The sequence below is a fragment of the Dermacentor variabilis genome, chromosome 7 (assembly GCF_050947875.1).
Source record: "Dermacentor variabilis isolate Ectoservices chromosome 7, ASM5094787v1, whole genome shotgun sequence".
In the NCBI taxonomy this organism is placed as follows: Eukaryota; Metazoa; Arthropoda; class Arachnida; order Ixodida; family Ixodidae; genus Dermacentor; species Dermacentor variabilis.
The window spans coordinates 158855977-158862271 of NC_134574.1; the positions used below are offsets into that span (position 1 = coordinate 158855977).

The window sequence follows — 6295 nt, forward strand, 5'->3', positions numbered from 1 at the left end:
GCAGCAACCCCTCGTCACGGCGAGCGTCGTCTCTACGAGCTTCGCATCGAGCGTCCTAAACGCTCAAAAGGCCTGTGTGTGCACTCTGTGCATTTTTTTCTAGATGGTCTAGCTGGCGAGGGTGGCGCATGCCTTAGAGAAGTTAACTGTTTGTTCAGTTGCACTAGCTAGCGCTCACTACGGTTGTATAGCTGCACTACAAGATTCCGTAAGGTTAGTGTTGCTTAGCTGTAAGCCCGAGGTTTCGTGGGCATGGCTTGCGGCCACACGGGTCTTCTCCGTGCCGGAATCGAAGAGGACGGGCCACGTGTTGCGGGGTGGCAGTGTATAGCTTCAGGTTTTAGCTGACACACAGGCTTAGCTCACACTAGGCAGGCTACAGCTGATAGCCGTCCTCTTACGACTGCGTCAGGGACATGGACCCATCCGAATGGCCTTGCGACCCGACCCCACTATTTCGTGACGTAGATAGCCCGCGCGCGTGAGTGCGCGTGCTATCGAGCGAAATGTGGAATGACGGAAGCAAACGGCCTTCGGACATAACCTCGCCAGCTATTAGGCACTAACCCGCTCTACGCAGCACCTCGACGCCGGACGTCGCCTGCTGTTCTCGTCGGAGCTGGGCCGGGCAGCAGCTACAGTAAGCGGCCCGTTTCGTTGCCGTTGTTGCTGTTCGTTTTTCGATGTGTGCTTACTGTCCTCGCTATTTTCCAGAGCATCACTCGCACCGCACATGGTCTACCGTGTTCCCTCGTCGGTGTTGCCTTGTGGCCCTGCACCGGGTAAATACCACGTACAGATGAATAGCAGTACTACATCTGTGTTCTCGAGTGCTTAAAAAAAGCCTTCTTGTCGTTTCAGGATCCCGAGGTCCGCTTTCGAGATTGCGGACCACGAGTCGGAAGGATATCCAGCGGGCTGCTCCACGTTTGCCATCCTCCCAACGTCTCCCACCGGAGATGGCCTTGAGCACCTCTTACCGTGGCTGACCACGTTGGCTCCTTTGCATTTCCACGTTCATGGCGTCCCTCTGCTACGGGGAACTTGGTTTTCTGCTACTGGTAAATATCGCTTAAACACGATTCGTAATATCGCTGTGTCCTATTGTTATTGTTGTTATTTTTATTGCTGTTGTTGTTGTTATTATTGTTATTGTTATTATTTGTTAAAATTGATGTTGCTGCTTTTCCCAATACTGCCGCTCTTGACTCGGAGCACAGCAGGTGGGACTACCTTCAGGCTCAAACGCCCTCAGTAGGACCTACAACGTGTGGCCGCTTTGCCAGTTGCTCGCATGTCTTAGTTGATACTGAACGCAATTGCGGATAAAAAATTACGCGGCTTCCGCGCACTGTTCGAATCGATGCAAGCGAAGGTTTCTTTACTGTTTGCGTTAATTGACTGCAATTGGCGATGATTTGTTTTTTTTTTTTTCATGTCGTATGCACTCTAGCGCCAAGTTAGTGTGATATATGCTCAAGTAAAACTCTTGCTTGGGCTAGTTGGTTCATGCTTGAAGTAGGTAAAGACAAGGCGCAGAAGACCAGGATTTAGGAAGAACACAAACAAGACGGGCGCCAGTCTTGTCGTTTGTGTTCTTCTTCCTAAGTCCTGGTCTTCTGCGCCTTGCCTTTACCTATTTCTAGTGTGATATGTTGCCTTGCGTACACGACTTGTCTACGTAGTACACAGAACAGATAGCGATGCGGGATTTGCTTGTGCACCATTGTCCATAGCTGGGGAGAAAGGTCGGCACTATCATTGCCTCACATGGCGAGTGGCCAGAAGTGGCTAACGTTAAATAAATTATGGGGCTTTACGTAACAAACCAATAATACCTGTCACTTTGCCAGAGCGAGGTATCGGAGCGAGAAGCGGGATATTCCCCACCGCGCACAACGTAACTAGCTCTCGGATGACCGCGGCGTTTTGATGACGCATGTTAGAACAATTCAGACCGGTGACTGTTTCGAACGTGAATGGTTTATTGAAGTAGCTCGCAGCAAGGAGCCCTTCTCGTATTCGTCAACGAGTACTTTGATTAAGTTATTTTACAGGCTGCCGCCTTCCAACTTGCACTGTGATAGGCTTCGGCGGGCAATTTTTTTTTCTTTCTTTGTTTCCATTGCTAAAATGCAATGACGGGGACTAAGATAAAAGCTGCAATGAGGCAGCTTGAGGTGCCCTTAGCCCCCGTGTTACATGGTGGCAGTGAGTAGCGCAATCAACCGTACGCAAAGAACATTGCATATAAATAATAATTACAATCATCAATCAAGAGAATTTTCTATGACGGAACGAACAAACAAGGAACAAAGAAATGGGGTAAGGACGAATAAAAGCAATGCAGATATTACGCACCACCACATTACATACACTTGGCAATACGTAAATAAACGTGAAAATCGCGCACACTTGACGATGCATAATTAAAGGTGAAGATACCATGGTCGATTATTATTGGAATAATTAAGTGAAAGAAAAGGACGAGCAAAAGTTATGTCATTACAAACATTATCAAGACACACATGTGAATACAGGTGAAAAAGAAATTACGCTTGATTCATTATTTAGGAGAAGGTTCTGATAAGTAACGACAGTTCTGACCGTGTTATGTTAATGATGTCAATGCCAGCGTCATGTAATGTATTAAGGAGTCTGAGTAACTTGTTTTTCGTCATTTGCAAACCGTAGTTGGTTCTTGAAGGGGGTATAGACCAATATTTTCCTTGACGGGTAATATAGGTAGCTGTATTTCTTTGCAGACAAGAAATTTCATTAAATACGCTGTTTTCAGAGTTTGAGTGCCATATACAAAGGGGAGAGCGGTTGTATAGAGTAGATTGTAGGTATGTTGTATTGTTTAAAAAGGTGTTCACTGTGACTGTGATATGGCACATTTGCAATGATACGTACGATCTTTTTCTGTAGTAAGTGTATTTTCCTGAGGTTAGTGTCAGTTGTTGTGCCCCACACAAGGTGTGTATAATTAATGTGTGATGCAAATAGTGAGTGATTAATATTTTTACGGGTGTTGCTAGACGGTATCTGTTCTTGTTCAGCATTCCTGTGATACGGCTAAGCTTTTGTACTACAGAGTCTACTTGTCGATCCCAGTTTAGCGTACTAGAGAAGTATGTACCTAATACTGTAATTTCATTTACTATTTCTATGCTCCCTTTGTTCATCTCTAAGGTGTGGCTTTGTGGAATCTTTGTGCCTTCCGCATGAAAGATTACGGCTTTTGTCTTATTTGAATTTAATTTTAGATAATTTTCTATAGACCATGAGGATATGTTCTGGAGAAACTCGTTTGCGCTGTTTATTAAACTAGTATAAGATGCCTATGAAATAAACACACTAGTGTCGTCTGCATATGTGATAAATTTTGCCTTGGGATAGATCAGAACAATATCGTTTAGATATAAGTTAAAAAGTAGCGGTCCGAGAATGCTTCCTTGTGAGGCTCCTGTTTTTATTTCTCCAGAAAACGATTTAAAGTTACTTACGTGCACATATTGCAGTCTTTTTTTCTAAATATGACTTAATTAGCTGCAGTGGGAGGCCCCTGATACCATACATATCAAGCTTTGTTAATAGGTTATGATTAATATGATTGAATGGCTGAGTAGTCTATATACCTATTGTCAGTTGCTTCCTTTCAAAATTTTGCAGTATATGGTCTTTCTGGTGTAGTAGTGCTAACTGCGTTGATTTTTTTTTTGAAAGCCATACTGAGCTTTCGTGACAACGCGATATTTTTCGCAGAAAGATGTTAACTGGATCAATATTATTTTTTCAAGTACCTTAGAAAAGTGCGGTAAAATTGATATGGGGCGATAATTTTGAATATTGAGCCTGTCAGCCTTCTTATATATTGGAATGACTTTAGCAACCTTCATTTTTGATGGAAAGATGCCTTCAGCAATAGAGGTATTATAGATATGAACTAGAATGGGGGCTATATCGTGTATGACATATTTTATGGGTTTTATCTGCAGGTCGTCTGAATCACAACTTCTAAAGTTTTACATTGCCATAAATACAGAGCAGACCTCGCCAACATTAGTTGGATGGAAAAAGATTGTTTGAGTTTCCGGGTAAGGAGAGTGGTTTTCGGGCGCGTATGCGCTTGTTTCTCTGTTCAGGAAGTATTCGTTAAAGGCATTCACCATGTCTGTTTCGGACAGTAAACGCCCTTCTAGGCTAATTTTTTCAATAGGTTCTGCGCGTTGTTTCCACTGAAACATATTATCAAGGTTCCTCCAGTTTTTCTGAGTTTCCATCACACAATAAAAAGGATTGTAGATAATAGTTATCTCTAGTTTTCCTTATTTCCTTGTTTGGACTGTTCCTGAAAACATTAAATTCTTTAAGATCAGCAATTTCACGAGTTTTAATAAATCTGGCGTACAACTTTTCGCGTTTTTTTTAATTTTCTTTAATAGCTTCTTGTTATCCATGGTTTTCAGCACGACTTGGGTTTATATTGTTGGACAGTGAAGTGTTTCGTATAGACAACTAAAAATTTTTCAATGAAGATATTGTAGGCTCTTTCGGCATTATATTCCTCGAGTACGTCCTTCCAACTTACTCGTTGTAATTCTGTTTGAAACTCTGCCATTGTACGCTCATTGATCTGAAATATCCTAGTTATATTTTTGTTAACCTTTTTTAATTGGCGCTCGATAAAAATGCATATTGGATTATGATCACCAATTGGGCTGCTTAAAACAGCGCTTTTCACATATGAAGGCTCATAATTTGTAATAAATAGATCTAACGTGGTCTCCGAGGACATTGTGATTCTAGTACTCGATTCTATAACATTTATAAAACCGTTTGACAAGACAGGTACCCTTCAAAGATGTTCGCAGATGTTCCGAGAAATTATTTGTTGCCTTTCTGAATTAGACAAGCCCTTGTTATTTCGTCGAATCCAGGATAACTTCTTTCAGATTGGCACATTTTCCAAAATGTTCTTCGACCCGGTCTTAACACCGCATCGCCTTTGGACAATGGTTTCGCTTGTCTCGTTTTGGCTTAGCAGTAGAACCTATTTACTTGAGATTTCGCAATGCCATCTCATCCACCAAGCTATCACGAGTTCGCTGCTTCGCCATGCTTCAACGTCTCCGTTGTATGGCCTTGTTTGTCCACCTTGAAGCTGTTGGCGTCAGCACATGGTTGCTGGTATCAGTGGCACGGGCTCATTAGTTTCGTTATGCACGTGTGTTAACGGTCAATTCTTGACGGTTCCCTCAACTTCTGCTACAATTGTGCGTAGTTTCTCCACTGTAGTTCTACTTCTTGAGATTATTTTTCGCATCGATGTCTTCAGGCTTCGTATGAGGCGCTCGAAAAATCCTCCCCCACCTCCACGGGGCGCGCTCGGCTATTTTCCATAGGTGTGTACTGCAGTAATCCTTCGCCCGTTCGTGCCCAACAGCCTCAACCATTTCCTTCTCGGTCTTCCTAAAGGTGCTGGCGTTCTACGAGCAGAATACGGCAGGTATAGCCCGTCGTGCGGTGAATTGCCGGAAATCTTGTAAAAACTGGATATCGCCTTGTCGTTGGTCCTCTCCCAGTGTACTCGTTACCGCGCAGGTGAAAATTAGTACGTATTCTGCAATGTCGTATTTGTTTTTCGCATAAAGTGTTCCGGTGAGATTTGTAATTACCCTGATTCGTTGACTCTGTCCGCTGGGAGGGGAGCCAGAATTTAATTGGCCGGTCTTGTGTTACTCCTCTTGCAAACTATGAATTTATTTAGAACACTTTTAACAGCTTGGCGACCCTGCAGTATTCGCAACTTAACCCGCAGTTGCGCTAGCTTTGCTTGAAATCTGCCGTGTTATGTTTGAACGTAACGTATTGCGGTTCAGTGAAATGCCCGTCCTTTGGAAATACGATGACGTGCCGGCTTTGATTCTTGGCTGTAGTGCAAAATTGTCTTGCAAGTCCTTTCTTCCAACAATACTTTTCCATTTATTTTAAATTATTTACGCTTGAATCGGCATTGCCACTTGGCTGCCTGAGTAGTACTTTTGTCGTATCGAATGTCTCTGCAATTCTTTTCCTGTAAACGGCCTTTGTGATTTTGCGTTGTCTATGAACCTGAATACATAGCTCTTACTCTTGGATGCCGCCCGTACGACGAATTTGATTTACAACATTCGTTGATTCTCTTGTTCCTGTGCAGGTGTGACAATGCGCTTCGTTTTCATCGTACATTCGTGAGCCACGCTTACTTTTTCCGGCTCCACAGATGTAACTTATTCAGGTACATGCACCC

General features: G+C 43.2%; 1 long non-coding RNA gene across 1 annotated transcript; it reads left to right on the forward strand.

The window, feature by feature from the left end:
• Positions 1-469: 469 nt before the first annotated feature.
• On the forward strand, positions 470-948 carry LOC142587238 (uncharacterized). Its single transcript, XR_012829406.1, has 3 exons — positions 470-640; positions 715-782; positions 862-948. It is a non-coding gene; the product is annotated as an uncharacterized LOC142587238 (long non-coding RNA).
• Positions 949-6295: the final 5347 nt, after the last annotated feature.